The following is a 22,616-nucleotide window of genomic DNA, read 5'->3' as shown; positions in this document are numbered from 1 at the left end:
TGGTTTATTGACTTGTATTCACTGATAGCAGCAACTCCTGTCAGGTTTGTAACCGACTGCCAAGGTGTGATACTCGTCCTTGTCAGTTTAGACCACTGTTCTTACGCCGTACTGCATGGCTGCGAGTGGTACACCATTTGTTGGACTTCTGCCGTCGACACACCAACAAATCGGGAAACTTATGCAAGGTTAGGTCACGCGCACCTCCAGGGACGACAGCTCCTTTCTGTTATTGTTTCGCGTCTCCACGTCGTACATGTGACAACCGACTGGCAGACACAGCCGACTGGCAAGTCACTGGCATGACTTAGTCAAGGGTGGACGGTCACATGAAGCCTGCTTCCATTTCTACTCCATCTGCATTACTCCATAGTGACCACAGTGCTCTCCTAAGGCGGTCTTCAAAATTTTGTCCAGCGATCTTACTTAACGGATCACACAGGAGTGGTGGTTTTTTGTCATGTTGAAGTGGGTTCTCATTTAGCATCATGAATCTATGCCTAGTAGGTTCCACCACGGAGAAGTCAATAACTGCAGATAGAAAATCAAAGCCACACTAATCACCACTGCACATAAACCGGAAAGAGTTTCTTCTCTCTCTTCTTTTTGATGGATCACAGTACTATTGTGATGGGCAAGAGTTCATAGCGTTTCTCCATAAGTTTAATAACACAACAGATACACATAACACAGACTTTACTCATCAATAATACATTGCCCTTCACTATTTACAACAGTCTGCCAACGCCGAGGTAACTTTTTCGACTGCTCAACTATAGGAATCATTTGCTTTTGAGGCAAAGGACTCGTCGAACCATGTTCGGAACGCAGTTTCATCAGGAAAGGACGTTTCTTGAAGGTACGTAGATAGAGAGCGGGAAAGGTGAAAATCTCAGGGTGCAGGATCATGTGGATAAGGTGGGTGCTCCATGACTTCCCTACTCCTGTATACTGCTTTTGTCAGTCTTGCAGAATGCGGGTAGGCGTTATCGTGGAGTAGCGTCACTTCACGCTGTCTTCCTGGTCGTTGTTCTTGAACTGCGTCTAGGACACGTCTTAGTTTTTGACAATAAATGTCAGCAGTGGTGGTTACACCTCGGGGAAGCGATTCGTAGTACACCACACCGTCGCTGCTCCACCAGATGCATAATATTCTCTTCCTAAGACACCGTTCTTCGTCACCAGTAACGACACAGGATAGGAATGGTCGGTGTTGTTCACGGGCCAACTGATGATGAGCAAGCAGAGATGCACATGTGGCCACATGCTGATTTTTATGATTTTGGCTCAGAGCATGCGACACCTGCACACTCGATTTTTGAACCTCCCCGCCGTTTCCAAATGCCGCACAGTGGTGGAATGATCACAGCTCATCATATCTGCCAGTTCTCGAGTACACAGACATGGATATTTGTGAATTAATGCGCTTAAACGATCTTCATCAACCACCCGAAGGTCTTCCTTCATTAATGTCAAAATGATCCTCCTTAAAAATGAGAATGCCATTTTCCTGCTGTGGTCTGTCCTGTGACATTATCCACATACACGGCGCAAATGTTTCAGGCTGCTGTCACCACCCTACAGACCTCAAACAAAAGTATATGTCGGAAATGTTCCGATTTCTCGAATTAGTGCAGCCATCTAATATTTCCCATTACTTTTGTAGTCCCATTTTAAGAAATCAAGATCGTGGATATTGCTGTCAAAAATAACTTTTATCGGATAGTTAATAAACGCCTTGGTACGTATATGCTGGAAAATATGGGAGGGAAGGAGACAGTACCTGACGCTACGTCGGCGATGTGACCGTAGGGACGAAGCGCAAATTCGAATGGTGAAGGACAGGGTTGAATCTCTGGATCTCGGTCGTGTCCTTTTCAAAGAAGAATTCTCGACATTTAACTTAAGCGAATTAGGGAAACCATGGAAAATCTCAATATGGATGGGTAGCCGGGGATTTAAATCGCCGTTCTCGCGAATGTGAGTCTAGTGTCTTACTACTGCCTTACCTTGCTCATGATGGAGACTAGAACTGCGTTTGCTCTTCCACAACTAACCACATCACTCATTCTTGCCATCGTTTCGTTGAATGTAGATAGTATTCTCTTCTCTGCCTGGTGTTTCTACCATCAAAAATTGTGACTGTATCTTTACAACCGAACGCTTTTTTTCATTACAACTATTTTAGTTTATCGGACTAGAAATGTCATTCCTGATTTCATTGCTCCTCATATCATTACATTAATCGTTACTAAATTAACTGCGATTCCAAACTACGACAATATCACTTTCCAAAACTCTGCCCGCCTGCTTAGCTGAGTAGTAAGGTGTTTCCTTACCATGCAGTGGGCCCGGGTTCGATTTCCTGCTGGGTTGGAGATTTTCTCTGCTTATGGACCGAGTGTTGTGCTCTCCTCATCATCATTTCGTCATCGCCGACGAGCAAGTCGCCCATTGTGGTGTCACCTGAATAAGATTTGCACCCGGCGGCCGAACTTTCCCGTATGGGGCCTCCCGAAGATCAATGCCACACGGTCATTTCATCTTGTCCAAAACTCTTTCATATCTGTTCGTGATCAAAAACACAAAGTAATATCCGGAGGTTCGACATCCTTGTCAGAACTTCCGCAGTATGTCCTATTCTTTTCTTTTGACAGAATTTATTTTGCAGATAAATAAGACGTAAGAAACTTGGATGATACCTATCCCCCACCAACCTTTTCTTTGGCAATAGTAAATGTGAGAAGCTACTTTCCTAATGACCCCTTACTCAACAAGAATCTTCTTCACAAGAGAAGGTTCCCTGTTACCGTGTAGAGAACGACAAACAATACTGAAAGATTTAGAAAGATCCCATCAATGACCACGTAAAAGAATACAGCAGAGGAAAAAATGCATTCTTACGGCAGAATAATATATTGTTTAATACAATGCTAAGATATCATGCTTTTCGAAGTATGTGTATCAAGCACGAATATATCGTCCCTTTTTCTTTTATTTCCCTATTTATCTACTACGACACAAACAAATTACTAAGCACCACAAGCACGGCCAGTTATGTACAACAAACACATTTTAGAGAAATCATCAGTCTTGGAAGAAGGTAAAGTAAGTCACTTCCATTGATGTTTCACCGGAAAAGCATGCGCGAAGAAATAAAAGTTCAGTATTGAAAGTTATCTTGGCGGTGATGTCATTAGGAGACATCATGCTGGATTAACTCTCTACCGGCAAAGCTTATCAATAAAATGAAGTCTATCCTTCTGCAGTATCACGATAACAGGTGGTAAGTTAGAAGCATCTACAGAAACAAAAGATAAACCAGCAGATAGAATATCCAAGTGAAAGGGCGTAAGTGAAAGAAGTCGGACAGTGTACGGTTTTGATTCTCGGTTCTTCCAAATTTTATCATTGAATACCTGAGACCAACAGCTGTCGCAGGGTAATTTACATACACAAAGCTCCACTGTTTAATAACATATTTCTATTTTACTTTGTGTAATATTAAAATATGTCCCAGATCGAGATATGAAACTAGACCCGATCCTTGCGCGGACTGGAAGTGGATTATCCGCATCCTATGTGTTGTTTCCAGAATGAAGACAACTATATTTGGTTCAGAAGCATTATACTGTTGCACAAAATAAATAATTGCAGTTTATTGACGACATACGGTTTTTAGCAGGTATCCATTGAAAAGGAGATTACTCCAGACTAAAATGATGAGGAAAACAGCGACAAGCCAATCGAAGTAGGAAAAGAACAGAAAAAGTAATTGTCACCAGGTTTCCTGTTTGACTTTTGAGACAATAGCTCAGATGTGCATCTTATTATTATTGTCTTGTGGAATGTTGATTATCCTCACATATGAATTACTCTTCGAAGTTCCAGATACAGATGCAACATAGACAACTACCTCATTGCTCTCTGGTGTACAAGTAATTTCGAAAGCTGCTTGCCAGACTGTTTCTCAGCGCCCTGGACATAGAAATGACAACGGCGTACGAGACGATAAATTTACACCGAATATTTCATCTGGTATATGGACATCAGTATTTTCCCCCGATATATCGGGGCTTTATTCACTGCCTGACAGAAAAACTAAAGCTCCAGAAGGGGAGCAGAAAAGTAAATGATACTTCACGGGTCGAGAAAGTATGTAGTGTTACTTTGTTGATTGCAGAATCGAGACACATTTACAAAGAATGTAGCAGTGTGGGCCCACTTTTCAGTATGACGTTGCACTACCTCTGACTGGGATGATTGCTCTAGTTCCAGAAAATTCGATATTGAAGCTTTATGGGCACCGCCTAGCGAGCCTAGCGCAGCAGCTAAGGATCCCATCTACCGCGCTGGCGGTAGGGATTCCATTCCTTTTTTCCTTTTTTTCAATTTCATATCATTAAATAGTATATGCAGCTGAGGAAAGATTCTGCATACAGACGAAAGTACTGATCCCTAATTTTGACCTCTATTATGCAATTAATATCGATTGATCCGGTTGCCAGTATCAGTCGACGCACAGTATATCCCTTGCAGAACAGGGAGCGAAATCCGTCCATGTGCAGAAGAAAGATCTGAGCAAAATCAGCCATCCATTCGTAGTACAGTATACTATAACTGCGTTAGGACAAAAATTACCCCACCAAAATGAAGTGCACTTTGCCATAGCTGTTTATTTTTACAGACAGGTTAAAATATTAAGGGAAAAATTTAAAATTGCTAAAGTCTAATAGAGAAATAGCTCAGAGGGAACATTCCATAAAAATACATTCTTTAATTCTGTATCAATTTAGTGCACCTTCTTCGCAGGGGTGATCAAATACGCGTGGTTCGCACCGAAGTTGATCGAAAAAACGACATTCTTTTTGAATTTAAACGAAGTGTGCTTTCCGGTGTCGCTGCTGAAAAATCCGTGTGCCTGCAAGGTGCTAACTTCCATTAAATGTGCGTCGTTCTCTACGAATTTTTATTTCGGTTGGTTCCACAACAAGTACCACCCGGAATTCTGTTATAACATGGCAAGTGATGAAAACTATACCGAAAAAGACGATTCTGTAATTTGAAGAAAGTGTGGCAGTAATCACCGATTTACTGAAATTTCCACTGCGAAAACGACTATTAATGAATAATTTTTCATGACATATACTTTTTAATGATCTTCTATACGATAAAACTGAAAAACGGAAAGAGAAAGTACTCAGGCAAAATTGGAACCCGTAACGCCGGTGTGTTAGGCGCAAACCTTACCCACTGCGCTAAGCTCACTTGGTGGAAATATGATTAATATTGCGGATATAGAAAGTATGCATAAAACTTCAACAAGGATTTTATCGGAAATTAGGGGCTGTCGCATGAAAGCCGCTAATCAGGTAGTCAGAGCAGGTCCCTCTACAGCACATGGTTCAAATAGCTCTGAGCACTATGGGACTTAACATCTGAGGTCATCAGTCCCCTAGAACTTAGAACTACATAAACCTAACTAACCTAAGGACATCACACACATCCATGCCCGAGGCAGGATTCGAACCTGCGACCGTAGCGGTCACGCGGTTCCAGACTGAAGCGCCTAGAGCCGGCCGGTGTGAAAACGAGGTTTCAGCATCATTTGACGAGGTTTCTTTGAATACAAGAATGGGTAGAGTCTTCTGGCATAACTGGGTCGCTGTACTTGCTGGTCGTTAGGTGACAGTTCAAACGTAACATTCCTCTTAAAGATCGATTGACAGAAACGGTCACATGTTTCTTGGCTACTAAGGGAAACAGAAGAGACAAATTGATTGTCAGATTATGAATATTTCTACCCCAATAAAAGAACGCAAAGATAACCTCAGAACAGCCACACGGGGTACTGTGTAGAGAATTTTAAAGTGCGGAGTTGGAGTTTATGAAAATCAACTCTGAACTTACTGTTTGCCTTTGCTTAATACCTTCACTGAATATTTCTTTGGGCTGTATTCTAACAGATGAAAAAATTGGACAAATATTATATGGAATGTTGTATTCGAATTAGTGTAAACTTTCGCCTCCTGAAATATTCCGTATTCTTTCTGAAATAGCTTGTGTACTCATGTTTCCTTAAATAACAACGTCGTGATTGAATCAGCAAAAAATGTGTATAATTTTGTTCACGAGCGACTAAGAGTGACACAAAGATTTCGTATTAATAGTTCACATTATTTGAATACAAAAATAAGGGTTTCGGGAACAGTCACGAGAAATAGAGCTACTGTTACGTTCTTCCATCCAATGAGAGGCATTGTATGCGCTCTACGAATGTCGTCTGCTACGCTTTTGTACTTGTAGCCTCAGTTCATTCCGCATCCGTACGGTATAGCTGGAATGTCTACCGGAAACGTAATCCATCTGACGGGGTTTGCACTACGAGACGTAGCACATGGCAAAGCACATTGTAAGGAGCAAAGTGCTCGTCGTCAGCTATCATTGTGGATACAAAAGTGTTTGAATGCTTATGCTTCCTTCAGCGACATGTACTGCTTTCTTGATAAACGCCATTTTTTGTTGACAGGTTGAATGCGGCGGAATCTAATACTGGCCCAAAGACAATATCTCTAGCAGCTGACTAGCAGTCAGTCTGAGAGACTGCATCTGTCATCGCAGTTCCCTACAACATTAACCAGCATCTGATACAGAGGAGGAAGGTAAGATAAAAATGTATTTGAGACTATGACTCCCTGATTCTGACGAGGAAAATTGTAAGGTTGCTATCTCTTTGCTGTTCTCAGTTCTTTAAGGTCAAGACGTTTAGTTCAATCTTTCCTCTTTTCCATTTCTGTCCATCCTCTTTTTTGTTTTTGTTTCCTCAGGTAAATAGTTGCTTTTGAAAGTAATATAAGGCTCCATCTGTGAATTTTGCACAACAAATTAGTCGTGAGTAAATGAAAATTAATTTAGTGAGAAAATAGCAGTTTTTAGTGTTTATGATATAACTTGTCAGTATGTTGTTAGCAAGTGCGGACTTGCGAGTCCTGTTTGCGATTCTGCTACAGTGAGTGATATTTTTGAAGGACAAGCCCGTACTGTGTCCCCGTACTGCCAAGTGCCGACGTCTGTGGTGTATTACAAAGAGATAGCCACGAAGTATTGTACGCGCACAGTGCTAGTAAGTCATTAATTGCTTACTAAGCGCCTTTAATTTACAAAACTTCCACTTAATATTTAAATTTTTTGTAACCGAAGTTATTTATTTTTTTCATAGCCGATTGTCCTGACGCACGCAACTATGGTAGGTAGGAAATGCCCATTATAATCCTGGCAGTGCAGTTGCTCTTCTCCACTAGTATTTAACTGGATAGGGGAGGAGAGAGGGCGCCGTACAATTCGTGTTAATCAGACTGTGGTCTGATGCCCTGGATAAATCTCAAATCCTTTCACTGTCAGTCATGGGACGATCCGTCTGTCGGACAGGTTCAGTAAACTCGGCGGCCCACATTAACAAGGCGATAGGATAGGCGCCTATGTGGGATTTCCGGCCGTGGTGTTTTCGACCCTTTTGTCGGTGCCGCAGGTCCTGTGGAACTTCCAAGCAAACAGTTTTGCAACGTGGGTTTTCCGACCACCGCCTCCCGCACTGCTAATTTACGTCAGTCGTTTACCACCCTAGCTACCTTCAGGTTTAGAATTAGCATGTTTCCTCAGGTTCAAAAACGGTTCAAATGGCTCTGAGCACTATAGGACTTAACTTCTGAGGTCATCAGTCCCCTAGAACTTAGGACTACTTAAACCTAACTAACCTAAGGACATCACACACATCCATGCCGGAGGCAGGATTCGAACCTGCGACCGTAGCGGTCCCGCGGTTCCAGACTGTAGCGCCTAGAACCGCTCGACTTATTAGGTTTCCTGTAATGTCAATTCAGACGAAAGTATAATTTGGTACGAAGGAAAAGTTGAAGCCAAGGGCATAACAATGAACTACTACTATCGAAATTCACCAAACCGCTCGTTAGCTTTAAGTCCACATCGTAGGTGAGCCAACTGGATCACTACCATTCGTTTTCTATGGTGATAGTCTACGTAACCCTACTAAGATACTGAAAAGTTCAATACAGTAAACCGATGCACCAGAGCCACCTCCCGCTACCCTAATTCTGATGGTAAATATTCACTGGGCTTCGAAGTAGCTACCTTCAGATTTAGAATTAGCACGTTTCCTCAGGTTCAAAAATGGTTCAAATGGCTCTGAGCACTATGGGACTTAACTTCTGAGGTCATCAGTCCCCTAGAACTTAGAACTACTTAAACCTAACTAACCTAAGGACGTCACACACATCCATGCCGGAGGCAGGATTCGAACCTGCGACCGTAGCGGTCCTGCGGTTCCAGACTGTGGCGCCTAGAACCGCTCGGCCACACCGGCCGGCGTTTCCTCAGGTCAGCGGCCTCGTTTACTGTAGTAGGTCGTTATAAAAATGGTAAAGAGGTATATGTTTTGTCATTTGCGTCTCTTATAAAGGAATTTTGTTAATTAAGCGACTGGTAGTAGATTTGACTAAATGTCGACTAGATAAGATACGAAAACGTTGCAGCAGCATTCAGAGGCCCAGTGAAACAGGACGCGGCAGGTGTAAAAGCCAGGGGGGAGCTTGCTCAGGAGACTACGGAACGGCGTTGCTGTGTGGGAGCTCTGTCAGTGTTATCTGTGTCCCGATAATATTCTGGGAATCATTCGCGATAGTGAAGAGCCTGACTGCTCAGTTATCGTAGTAGGATCGAAACTGCTCGAAACAGTCGGGCGAAATACAGGAACAGTGAAAAAAAAAAAAAAAAAGCTGCAGTGGCTTCGACATATTGTCGTACTTAGCGGAACTTAAATGTACGTGAAATTCAGAGTGAGCAGATAAAACGATCCAATTTTTAGAGCAATATGTAAGCAGTTTCCGGAACGCGAGAAGTGGGAGAGCATTGAAACCCTACGGGGCTCTCCAGGCTGCAATTTAGTATTTGTTATCACATGCCTATGCTCATAAAAGTTGTTAAACGTGTGCCGGCATGTATTATTGACTCCATCTGTACTGGGACTAGCAAATATGCTAAGGTCGTAGGTTAACCAGCTGAGAGAATCGAATATTGATTAATAATGTTCAAGAGTGGCGGGGGAGGGGGGGGGGGGAAGGGGCAAGTGTAGATTTAGTTTCGGCCAGAGAACCGGGTCTTTACATACTCCGTCTACATCTGTACTTTGCTGTTTGTGGTGGAGGGTACATAGTTTACAGTATCATCCTCTGAAGGTACACGGGAGTAAAGACTGTCGGTGTCCCTCCATGGGGGCCTGAATTTCTTTAATTTCAGGTTTACGTGAGCATTACTTCAGATATATGTTGGAGGAATGAGTATGTATCATGACTGACTTTGGAACATGCAAAGCAAGCGAAACAAAACTCTGCCACTCTGGACGCAGATGGGCCAATTGGGAACGTCCGACCGCCGTGTTAAACTCAGCTAGCGGCGTCATCGGGATGCGGTATAGAGTGCCATCGGATCAGCACACCGTTCTTGCCTTGTAGACATTGGAGCCGCTTCTTTTCACTCAAGAGCTCCTCAGTTGATATCAGGAGTCCGAGTGGACTTCTTTCCCCTCTTCCGCAAGGAAAAATCCCTCGCAGTGCCGGAACTGAACCCATGCCCTCTGCATGGTAGCCATCTGCTCCGACTACTCAGCTAGAGTGACGAACACTTTGGAACGTGGGCTCTTAGAATCTTGTTAGTAAGGCTGTCAGCGATGAATGTCTCTTTTGTGACGTAATATTCTCATGGTGATTAAACGCACATGTGAGGAATCGTGCAACTGCTCTTTGAATCTTTTCGGTTTCCTCTTTGAATTCAACTTAGTAAGGGACCGAGAAGGACTATTGGACTAACAGCACTGAAGAAGTTGCGTAACGCGGGTCTTGTAAACGACATCTTTCGTGCATGAATTACTCCTCCTCTGGATTCTTCCAGTCAAGCTCAGACTGACATCTGTCTTCACCACGGCCAGGCTTATGCGTCGTTGCACGTTAAATCTCTCCGGACTCGGAACGGCCCTATCATTGTATCTTGAGGTACTCTGGACGCTACCTTCATTCAGAAGATTTCGAAGGGCTACCGAGTGAAATGGGTGAGCGGAAACGTAACTTGGTTATCGGTACATCAGTTTGCTGCTGAAGAACGACGTACTGCTCAAAGACCCAAAATCAGGACAAGACCTGTAGCTGATGGGATCTGGGAGAGTCAAACCTGTGAGTCGTGGACGCACTCTGAAGAGTTTCCCTCCTGATCCACACCATACACGTACACGACCGACAATTGTAAGCAGGCAGGACGTATTCCTATCCCTCCACACCTCTGCCCACCCTTCTGTCCTTCATCCTCTTGCGACCCCGCTGGGAGGATGCCCATGAGGAGTGTGGAACTTTGGCTGAGCGGGCACACACGTAGCCCTCTGCTACAAGCAGTCTAATCCCAACTGTCTATGTGGACACCCTGGGCCATAAATTTGCTCATGTCTGTGCAGCATAGATCGGTCTGCCACTGATGTCCTCACAGAACACCGATCTTGACGTATTCGTCTTATATGACCTTCCAGAACGTGCTGTACAAGTATGAGAGTATTAATTTGACCATCGTTACCAGCACTGCACCACCAACGACGCGCTACATCCAGCTGGTACAGCAAATAGTAGCATTCGGCCTCTCGAAGATCCACGATCCGACCCCTCTCAGAATCATCCAGCTGACCAAAACAGGAAGGAATAAGTCGTCCTAAGCTACTTAACCTCTTCTAGCATGCATCACTATTTAAGGCTCAGGTATCGATGGTGCATGTATATCTACAGTGATGAAGAATCCTTAGGAGCGTTTATTGGGCTAACCGCTGCAACTCAGCAGACACGTATTAACGGCAGATTAAAATCAGCTTAATGTTGCTTTTCCATCCGTGTGTACTACTCTGTGTTTATTTCCAACGAATTTCACTGTGTTAATTTCGATGCTTTCACCACGTTCTAGGAGAATATTTAATCGGATAAAAATCTTCTCTTATTGGTGCCAACTGCTGTAATCGAAGGTATATAAGCGGGAAATAGTGTCAGTTCCGGCAGTCAGTAGTTTTACTCCTGACAACGACGGCGGTGCTAGCCACCGAAAGCTCGAGAATTTTATTGGAACTGACGCGGCTTGAAAAGAAAGAAGATTTTATCCAGTCATGTCGCCGCTAACGACTCCGAGGAGAATATTTCATCCGTAATTTTATCCCTGACAACGGATTACATCATTAAGTACATTCAGCACAGTTTCGGATAAGTACTGCCAATAGGTGGTCTATTAAAGTTTTCCTCTGCTATGCGAACTTCAGTCACTATGTATTTGAGACTTTACCTAGCTTTGTCTAATCTTTACCAAGCTTTATCATCACGATTAAGAGTAGCCTGAAGTTTAAGAAAATAGTCAGGGAAGAATCTTTGCGCAAAGAAGTGGGATACCGAGTTACTAAGGAATGAAGAGATGCTTCAAGTTCTCTCAGGCTATAGATACTGTGATAGTAAATAGCTCAGTCGGCAGTTCAGTTAAAGAGAAACGGAAATCTCTAAAAAGGGCAAGCATAGAAGCTGGAAAGAAAAATGTTGGTGCAAGGAAGGTAAATACGAAGAAACCGTGGATAACAGAAGAAATACTTCAGCTGAGGCCGGCCGAAGTGGCCGTGCGGTTAAAGGCGCTGCAGTCTGGAACCGCAAGACCGCTACGGTCGCAGGTTCGAATCCTGCCTCGGGCATGGATGTTTGTGATGTCCTTAGGTTAGTTAGGTTTAACTAGTTCTAAGTTCTAGGGGACTAATGACCTCAGCAGTTGAGTCCCATAGTGCTCAGAGCCATTTGAACCATTTGAACTTCAGCTGATCGACGAAAGAAGGAAGTACAAAAATGTTTAGGGAACTTCAGGAATAGGAAATACAAGTCGCTGAAGAATCAAATAAATGGGAAGTGCAGGAAAGCTAAGGAGAAATGGCTACGTGAAAAATGTGAAGAAATCGAAAAAGAAAATGTTGTCGTCAGCACATCACCACATTTAAGAGTCAAAACAACTTTCGGTGAAATGAAAAGTAAGGGCGGTAGCATTAAGAGTGCAATGGGAATTCCACTATCAAATGCGGAGAGCAGAGCGTATAGGTGGAAGAAGTACGTTGAGGCCCTCCATGAGTGGGAGAACTTACTTGATGACGTGATAGAAGAAGAAACAAACGTCGCTTGGGAAGAGATAGGGAATCTAGTATTAGATTCAGAATTTAAAAGAGCTTTGAAAGACTTAAAATCAAATAAGGAACAAGGGATGCACAAAATTACTTTGGAATTTCTAAAATCACTGGGGGAAGTGGCAACAAAACGATTATTCACGTTGGTGTGTAGAATATATGAGACTGGCGATATATCAACAGACTTTCGGAAAATATCATCCACACAATTCCCGAGGTTGCAAGAACGAGAATTATCGCACGATCAGCTTAACAGCTCATGCGACCAAGTTAGTGGCAAGAATAATAATACAAAAGAAAAAAGAAAAGATAACTGACGATCTGTTAAATGAAGATCAGTTTGACTTTAGGAAAGGGAAATGCACAAGAGAGCCAGTTCTGACGTTACTACTGGTTGTAGAAGCAACACTGAAGAAAAATCAAAATATTGTCATTGGATTTATCGACCTGGAAAAAGCGACTGGCAATGTAAAATGGCGCAAGATGTTCGAAATTCTGATAAATGTAGCGGTAAACTACATGGAAAGACGGGTAATATATAGCATGTACAAGAACCAAGAGGGAACGATAAGACTGGAAGACCAAGAACGAAGTGCTCGCACTAAAAAGGGTATAAGGCAGAGATATAGTCTTTCGCCCCTACTATTGTCTAATCAACGAAAAAGCAATGAGACAAATAAAAGAAAGGTCCAAGAGGGGGATTAAAATTCAGGCTGAAAGTATATCAATGATATGATACAGTCTAATGAGTTCAGAGTGTGGATTAAGAGTAAATCGAAGAAATACGAAATTAACGAGAGGTAGCAGAAATGAGAACTGCAAGAAACTGGACGTCAGAATTGCAGATCACGAAGTAGACGAAGGTAAGAAATTCTGCTAATAGGCATGAAAATAATCCGTGACGGGCGGACCATGGAGGGCATAAAAAGTAGACTACCACTGGCAAAAAGGATATTCCTAGACAAGAGAAATCAGCCAATATCGAACGTAGGTCTTCATTTGAGTAAGAACTCTCTGAGAATAAACGTTTGGAGCACACCATTGGATAGGAGTGAGATACGAAGTGGGAGAACCGGAACAGAATGGAATCGAAGAATTTGAGATCCGGTGCTACAGAAGATTATTGAAAATTAGATGGACTGATAAGGTAAGGAATGAGGAGTTATCCAGAGAATCGGCGAGGAAAGGAGCATACGGAAAACACTGACACGGGACAGAGTGATAGGACATCTGTTAAGACATCAGGGAATAACTTCCATGGTATTAGAAGGAGCTGGAGAGGGTAAAAACTGTAGAGGAAGACAGAGTCTGGAATACATTTAGCAGATAAATGAGGACATAGGTTGCAATTGCTACTCTGAGATGAAAAACTTGGCACAGGATACGAATTCGTGGCTACCCGCATCAAACCAGTCAGAAGACTCATGACAAAAAAATTAAAAATATACATCCGCAGTCCTTATATGTGAAAAGTGTGCCCGTTACCACCACGTTCATAAGTAATGCGTAGAAGACTGTAGTTATTCACTGTGACGGAGGTAGCCCGAAAGTGGCTAAGGGGGCGAATTTAGTTAAAAGCGCAAAGAACATAATAAAATTTCTTGAAGTTTTCCCCGCGCGGACAATACGCACTGTAAAATGACGTTACATTAAAAGTTAGCGGCACGCTTGTCTACTGCAGCCCAACAATATGCAGTGACTGAACATTGTATTTCCACTGACCTTTACACGAATTATGAGAAAGTTAAGAAACTGATCACAGCCTCATCCTACTGGTATTCAGTGGCCAACGAAGCTGTGGAAAATGTAATTAGGAGACAACTTGCTCAACCGATAGAAGAAAGTTTTAACAACTCGACAAATCATTAAAATCTCTCTTTCACGTCTCGGTTCTCAAAGGAAATACTGTTCTAAGGCTTCGCTGCCTGGTATTTCAAGATATGCCATACACAATAATCAACCAAATACTCAATAAGATCCGTGGATTACTACACACGGTAAAACTCTATAAAAGTCTTGCAAGTGACGCACCTTGAGAATGGCTGAAAGATTGTAAGCTGAAATATTGGTACAAGAGTTAATAATATCGGATCCACTCCCGAAAAATGATGGAATATGAAATAAAATGTTTCTTCAGAAATATAAACAGCCTACGCAGGACAATGATTACTCTCAAGAACTTTACCTTGTGTTATCTTACTCCTATGTAGATGGGTTACCAAAAATATCATGAGCACTAAATAATCAACAAGTTATATTGTAGAATCACAACAACATCAAAGCGTAGAATCACAACAACATCAAAGCATCGTACAGATTGGTGGTTATCGTCAAAAAAAAATTTTTTTTATGTTTCAAGTTTGTCCGTAGGACAAAACTCGAAAGAGAGTTTAGATAGTCATACTTCCAGTCGCAGTAACCATGTATTGGGCTTCCTGACCTTACCAGTTCCTACAAGTGCTACAGTACGTTAAACAAAGAATACTGTTCCTTGTTGTTATTGTTGTGGTCTTCAGTCCAGAGACTGGTTTGATGAAACTTTCCATGCTACTCCATCCTGTGCAAGCTTCTTCATCTACGAATAACTACTGCAACCTACATTCTTCTGAATCTGTATAGTGTATTCATGCCTTCGCCTCCCTCTTTGATTTTTACCCACCGCGCTTACCTCCAATACTAAATTGATGATCACTTGGTGGATCAGAACGTGTCCTACCAACCGATCCCTCCTTTTAGTCAGTTTGTGCCACAATTTCCACTTCTCCCCAATTCTATTCAGTACCTTCTAATTAGTTACGAGATCCACCCATCTAATCTTCAACATTCTTCTGTAACACTGCATTTCGAGAGCTTCTATTCTCTTCTTGTCTAAACTATTTATCGTCCATGTTTCACTTCCACACATGGCTACACTCCATACAAATACTTTCAGAAAAGACTTTCTGGCTCTTAAATCTATACTTGATGTTAACAAATTTCTCTCTTCAGAAACGTTTTCCTTGCCATTGCCAGTCTACATTTTATATTCTCTCTACTTCGACCATCATGCCCAAATAGCAGAAATCATCAGCTACTGTAAGTGTTTCATTTCCTGATCTAATTCTCTCAGCATTACCTAATTTAATTCGACTACATTCCATTATCCTCGTTTTGCTTTTGTTGATGTTCATCTTAAATGCTCCTTTCAAGACACTGTCAATTCCGTTCAATTGCTCTTCCAGGTTCTTCGCTGTCTCCGACAGAATTTCAGTGTCGTCGGCAAGTCTAAAAGTTTTTATTTCTTCTTCATGGATTTTAATTCCGACTTCAAATTTTTCTTTTGTTTCCTTTACTGCTTGCTCAATATACAGATTGAATAACATAGGAAATAGGCTACAACACTGTCTCACTCCCTTCTCAACCACTGTTTCCCTTTCGTGCCCCTCGACTCTTATAACTGCCATCTGGTTTCTGCACCAACTGTAAATAGCCTTTCGCTCCCTGTGGTCTACCCCTGCCACCTTCGGAATTTGAAAGAGAGTATTCCCGTCAACATTGTCAAAAGCTTTCTCATAGTGTACTAGTGTTAGAAACATAGGTTTGCGTTTCCTTAATATTTCTTCTGAGATAAGTCGTAAGGTCAGTATTGCCTCACGTGTTCCAATATTTCTACAGAATCCAAACTGATCTTGCCCGAGGTCGGCTTCTACCAGTTTTTCTATTTGCCTGTAAAGAATTCGTGTTAGTATTTTGCAGCTGTGACTTATTAAACTGATAGTTCGGTAATTTTCACATCTGTCAACACCTGCTTTCAAAAAATGGTTCAAATGGCTCTGAGCACATGGGACTTAACATCTGAGGTCATCAGTCCCCTATAACTTAGAACTACTTAAACCTAACTAACTTAAGGACATCACACACATCCATGACCGAGGCAGGATTCGAACCTGCGACCGTAGCGGTCACGCGGTTCCAGACTGAAGCGCCTAGAACCGCTCGGCCACAACGGCCGGCACCTGCTTTCTTTGGGATTGGAATTATTATGTTCTTCTTGAAGTCTGAGGTTATTTCACCTGTCTATTGCATCTTGCTCACCAGATGGTAGAGTTTTGTCAGGACTGGCCCTCCCATGGATGTCAGTAGTTGCCGGCCACGGTGGTCGAGCGGTTCTAGGCGCTACAGTCTGGAACCGCGCGACCGCTTCGGTCGCAGGTTCGAATCCTGCCTCGGGCATGGATGTGTGTGATGTCCTTAGGTTAGTTAGGTTTAAGTAGTTCTAATTTTTAGGGGACTGATGACCTGTATTACCATTATATAATCTATCTGAAACCTTACAGTGTCTCCAGGCCTCTTCCACGTATGCAACCTTCTTTCTTGGTTCTTAAACCAAGTGTTAGCTATAATTAAGTTATGCTGTGCGCAAAATTCTATCAGGCGGCTTCCTCTTTCATTCCTTACCCCCATTCCATATTCACCTACTACCTTCCCTCCTTTTCCTTTTCCTGCTATCAATTCCAGTCCCCCATGACTATTAAATTTTCGTCTCCCTTCACTATCTGAATAATTTCTTTTATCTCGTCATACATTTCTTCAATCTCCTCGTCATCTGCGGAGCTAATTGTTGTATAAACTTGTACTACTGTGGTAGGGGTGAGCTTCGTGTCTTTCTTTGCTACAACAATGCGTTCACTCTGCTGTTCATAGTAGCTTACTTGCGCTCCTATTTTTTTATTCATTATTAAACCTACTCCTGCATTACCCCTATTTGATTTTGTATTTATAACGCCGTACTCACCTGACCAAAAGTCTTGTTCCTCCTGCCACTGAACTTCACTAATTTCAACTATATCTAAGTTTAACCTATCCATTTTCGTTTTTAAATTTTCTAACCTACCTGCCTGATTAAGGGATCTGACATTCCACCCTCCGATCCGTAGAACACCAGTTTTCTTTCTCCTGATAACAATGTTCTCCTGAGTAGTCCCTGCCCGGAGATCCGAATGGGGGACTATTTTACCTCCGGAATATTTTACCCAAGACGGCGCCATCATCATTTAACCATACAGTAAAGCTGCATGCCCTCGGGAAAAATTACGGCTGTAGTTTCCACTTGCTTTCAGCCGTTCGCAGTACCAGCACAGCGAGGCCGTTTTGGTTAGTGTTACAAGGCCAGCTCAGTCAATCATCCAGACTGTTGCCCCTGCAACTACTGTAAAGGCTGCTGCCCTTCTTCAGGAACCACACGTTTGTCTGGCATCTCAACAGATACCCCTCCATTGTGGTTGTACCCACGGTACGGATGGCTCTATCGCTGCGGCCCGCAAGTCTCCCCATCAGCGGCCACGCCCATAGTTCATGGGAGGAGGCACTGTTCCTTACAACGAAATGTTTTGTAGGTATTCAGTGCTTTCAGCTCATCGCTGTCGATTGCACACACTCAGTGTTCTCGACTGTTGTAATCCACACTGTTACGTGATGCACATCTTACGCAACTGAATCCTCTGTTTCATCTATAAATTTTTAGTAGGCTGATACCACCTAACGGCTTCCTCGCGGGTCTCCGTTTTGGCGTTTTCACAGTCAGATTTGAATGTTATTTGATCTCGAATGTTATTTGTCCTCTGGAGATACACATTTTGATGTCTGCTTCTTACCGTGATTACCAGAACTTTTTTGAGCTCTCTCTCTCTCTCTCTCTCTCTCTCTCTCTCGCTCTGTCTGTCTCTGTCTATCACACACACACACACACACACACACACACACACACACACACACACACACACACACACACACACAAACACCTACACACACACACACACACACACAACCTGCTACTGTATGACCATCACGTCGTAATCAGCAGATAACAGAGACTGCATGCGTTCATATTACGACGTACCAGGGACGGCTCCTGTACAGGTTTGCAGGTTTGCGCTACCCCCAAGGAATAATTTTGCTCAACTGTGTTTACCTTCTGAGCGTTCTATACTAGTGGAGAAGTAGCGCGCCGTTTGAAATGCCCGGGCTCCAAATACCAAACACAGCGTAGTTGGACGGAACGTGCTGATGGCGACAGCGGGTTGCACTGTGGCTGCAAACGCGGACTTGGGTGTCTCAGAGGCGGTGCGGGGGCAATGCTTGGCAGCACTGTACTCTTATGCGGACCTTGTGTGTATAAACACCTCACCTGGACCACCCTGCCAGCCGCAAGAAGAGGGCCCGACCTCTTCCGAAAGGAAACGGAACTATCGGATCTTCGAACAAAGTGGGATTCTCGTGCTACCTTACCAGTTCAGGTGTAGCTGCGAGCGAACTAACTACACTACTGGCCATTAAAATTGCTACACCACGAAGATGACGTGCTGCAGACGCGAAATTTAACCGACAGGAAAAAGATGCTGTGATATGCAAATGATTAGCTTTTCAGAGCATTCACACAAGGTTGGCGCCGGTGGCGACACCTACAACAAGCTGACATGAGGAAAGTATCCAACCGATTTCTGCCACGCGGGATTAGCCGGGCGGTCTAGGCGCTGCAGTTATGGACTGTGCGGCTGGTCCCGGCGGAGGTTCGGGTCCTCCCTCGGGCATGGGTGTGTGTTTGTCCTTAGGATAATTTAGGTTAAGTAGTGTGTAAGCTTAGGGACTGGTGACCTTAGCAGTTAAGTCCCATAAGATTTCACACACATTTCAACATTTTTTGAACAACCGATTTCTCATACACAAACAGCAGTTGACCAGTGTTGCCTGGTGAAACGTTGTTGTGATGCCTCGTGTAAGGAGGAGAAATGCGTACCATCACATTTCCGACTTTGATAAAGATCGGATTGTAGCCTGTCGCGATTGCGGTTTATCGTATCGCGACATTGCTGCTCGCGTTGGTCAAGATCCAATGACTGTTAGCAGAACATGGAATTGGTGGGTTCAGGGGGGTAATACGGAACGTCGTGCTGGATCCCAAGACAGGCATTTATCCGCATGGCTGTAACAGATCGAGCAGCCACGTCTCGATCCCTGAGTCAACAGATGGGGACGTTTGCAAGACAACAACCATCTGCACGAACAGTTCGACGGCATTTGCAGAAGCATGGACTATTAGCTCGGAGACCATGGCTGCGGTTACCCTTGATGCTGCATCACAGACAGGAGCGCCTGCGATGGTGTACTCAACGATGAACCAGGGTGTACGAATGGCAAAACGTCATTTTTTCCGATGAATCCATGTTCTGTTTACAGCCTCATGATGGTCGCATCCGTATTTGGCGACATCGCGGTGAACGCTCATTGGAAGCGTGTATTCCTCATCGCCGTACTGGCATATATCACCCGTCGTGATGGTATAGGATGCCGTTGGTTACAGGTCTCGGCCACCTCTTGTTCGTGTTGACGGCGCTTTGAACAGTGGACGTTACATTTCAAATGTGTTACTACCCGTGGCTCTACCCTCCATCCGATCCCTGCGAAACCCTACATTTAAGCAGGATAATGCACGACCGCATATTGCAGGTCCTGTACGGGCCTTTCTGGATACAGAAAATGTTCGACTGCTGCCCTGGCCAGCACATTCTCCAGATCTCTCACCAATTCAGAACGTCTGGTCAATGGTGGCCGAGCAACTGTATCGTCATAATACGCCAGTCACTACTCTTGATGAAGTGTGGTATCGTGTTGAAGCTGCATGGGCAGCTGTACCTGCACACGCCATCCAAGCTCTGTTTGACTCAATGCCCAGGCGTATCAAGGCCGTTATTACGGCCAGAGGTGGTTGTTCTGAGTACTGATTTCTCAGGATCTATGCACCCAAATTGCGTGGAAATGTAATCACATGTCAATTCTAGTATAATTTATTTGTCCAATGAATACCCGTTTATCATCTGCATTTCTTCTTGGTGTATCAATTTTAATGGCCTGTAGTGTATTTCTTGTGCGTTGTGTTAGTTATTTTAGCGTGTGCTACAGTGAGTTTTGAGGCTCAGGTGACAAGTGAATACGTGAAATAATGAATCAGGTAATTTCATTGCTCTCTGAATCCTTCAGTTTACGGAAATTTAAAGAAAAAGTAGAAGTTAAGAGGTTAGGTAGACGGATTCCCTCTTTAACAATTTCGCAAACCGTTAAAACGAAAAATCGCCAATTCAGTAGCACATTTAACTCTGAATTGTACAACAAGCATGAATGGCTGTGTGGTTGTGACATGAAAAGTGCCTTATTTTGTTTTCCTTGTTTATTATTTGGAGGAGATCGTTCATGATCTAAACATGGAGCTGTGATATTCAACACCTCCATGACAAAATCAGAAAACACGAACTTTCTTCAGTCCATGTAAATAACGTTTTGAATATGGTAGGTCTAGGCAATGAAAATATAGCTACACAATTAGACAGTGGGTAGAGAAGGTCCGTGGCATTACACAACCAAAAACTTACCGATAATAGGTACACATTGAATCTAATTATTAACTGTATTTGTTTCTGTGGTGCATTGGAACTTGCCCTTAGAGGACATGATGAGACTGAATCATCGTCCATCCCTGTTATATTTCGTTCCTTGATTAATTTTAGCGCAGAATTAGACTCTGTATTAAAACCACATTTAGAGAAAGCTACAGTTTTGAAAGGAACCTCAAAAACCAGCCAGAATGAACTTCTACAGTGCATGCTTCAGGTCTACCAAGAGGAAATTAGAGAGGAAATTAAGAGTGCTGAGTTTTTGGCCGTAATAGCTGACGAAATCAGTGACGTAGCCTGTGTTTTCCGATGGTTATAGTATATAGGTATATCATTAACGGAAAACAAGTTGAAGGATTTGGGACTTCATAACACCAGAAAAGCATGATGCCCAGTCTTTGTCAACGTCCATCATCGAACAGATAAATAATCATTTGGGGAATTGTCCACATAAGCTAATAGCGCAAACACATGATGGTGCAGCAGTCATGAGAGGTTCGTCACGTGGGGTGCAAGCTCTTGTTAAGGAAAAGTTTACCAGTGCTTCATACATTCATTGTTATGCCCACCAGTTGAATCTCATTATGCTTAAAGCCGCTTCCAGTAATAAAAATGTGCGAATATTCTTCCCTAAACCTCAGGGACTTTGCTGCTGTTCAGCATCTCCTCAAAGAACAGCAGTTCTCGACTGAATAGTACGGAAACGACTGTCACGTTCAGTGCCTGCTCGTTGGAATTTTCGGTCAAGTAGCGTCAATACCGTTTTCGAATGTAGGGAAGATATTATCACGAGCATGAATAATATGAGCCAGGGGGAAAAACTGTGTAATGAGAACAAGATTCTGCAAGCCGCCTGTGGCTTGGTAATAATTTTGAAGGATGAACAGCTCATTTTTTGGCTTTCATTTTTTCATAAAACTTACGCACAAAATCAGTTGACAGCTTTTGAGCGTGAAATTCTAAACGTTAGGGAAGGAGTGAGTGAAAATTCAACAGGTTTACACGAGAACCATAAAAGAGGGAGAACTGAAGATGGCGCAGCGATGTGTAATCTACTGCGGGAGGCAAAAGAAGTATGTAATGTCATAAGTTACGAGGCAAAAGAAAGATTTCAATTCACGTAGTTGCAGCCTCTCTCTTTCTGCCAGAGAAATTCGCTACTTACGCTTCCAGTTTTCCAGAAACTTCTTTAAGAGCTGCTATTGAATGCTACTCTTCTTTGAAAGCAAAGAAACTTCGAACAGAACTCTCTGTTATTTATGGAAGAGAGGAGTTCAAAAGCATGTGTGGAGCTTTGAGCTTTCTGGATTACATAACAGACAATAATCTTTGTGATACACTGAGCGAATTTGTGAAGCTCCTGAAAGCAATAATTCCAATTCCAATGACCACATCAGAAACAGAACGTTTTTTTTCTTCGCTGAAACGCATCAAAACGTTCTTGCGGAATACTATGGACCAAGAAAGACTATCAGCACTCGCAATGCTCCCTATTGAACGAGACCTCGTTTTAGGAATTGCATACTTCAATCAAAGAGTAATTGAAAGATTTTCAAATGTGAAGAAAAGAAGAATAGAGTTCCTGTACAAGTGATCACCACCACATCCAAATTCAGAGATAAAATCGGCGCTAACATCAGTCCTGCTGAAAAAGGTTAGTAAGGCATGCCTACCACTTTTTGAGTACATTAGCTGCAGTTGATTTTAATTCTTTTTATTCTGCAATGGTAATACTTTTTTCTGTGTACACCGTTTGGTTTTATTATGAGTAGGTGCTGGAGTGACACGAGCGAGCGGTCTGTTTATATCAGGCATTACAAAAACATGAGCAGTGTACTGATTTTCTCTCTTCTGTTGATGTTTTCCTTCATGAGCAAAGTACACCACCATCTTCTTTCGTCACAAGCCGCCACTCCGACGTACACAGTTATTTTCTTGTA

At 42.9% G+C, this 22,616-nt stretch overlaps 1 protein-coding gene across 2 annotated transcripts in view; it reads left to right on the top strand.

Moving 5' to 3' along the window:
- LOC126457379 (inositol polyphosphate multikinase) overlaps window positions 1-22,616 on the top strand; it is a 367,387-nt gene that overhangs the window by 124,376 nt on the left and 220,395 nt on the right. For both annotated transcript variants that reach the window (XM_050093635.1, XM_050093636.1), the window contains exon 2: window positions 6,530-6,662. The gene's annotated coding sequence lies outside the window, so the exon portion shown is untranslated. The remainder of the gene's footprint in view (window positions 1-6,529; window positions 6,663-22,616) is intronic.

This window comes from Schistocerca serialis, chromosome 2 (assembly GCF_023864345.2).
Source record: "Schistocerca serialis cubense isolate TAMUIC-IGC-003099 chromosome 2, iqSchSeri2.2, whole genome shotgun sequence".
Lineage (NCBI taxonomy): Eukaryota > Metazoa > Arthropoda > Insecta > Orthoptera > Acrididae > Schistocerca > Schistocerca serialis.
Note: the sequence above shows the minus strand (reverse complement) of the source record. Positions and strands in the feature narration are given on the sequence as shown.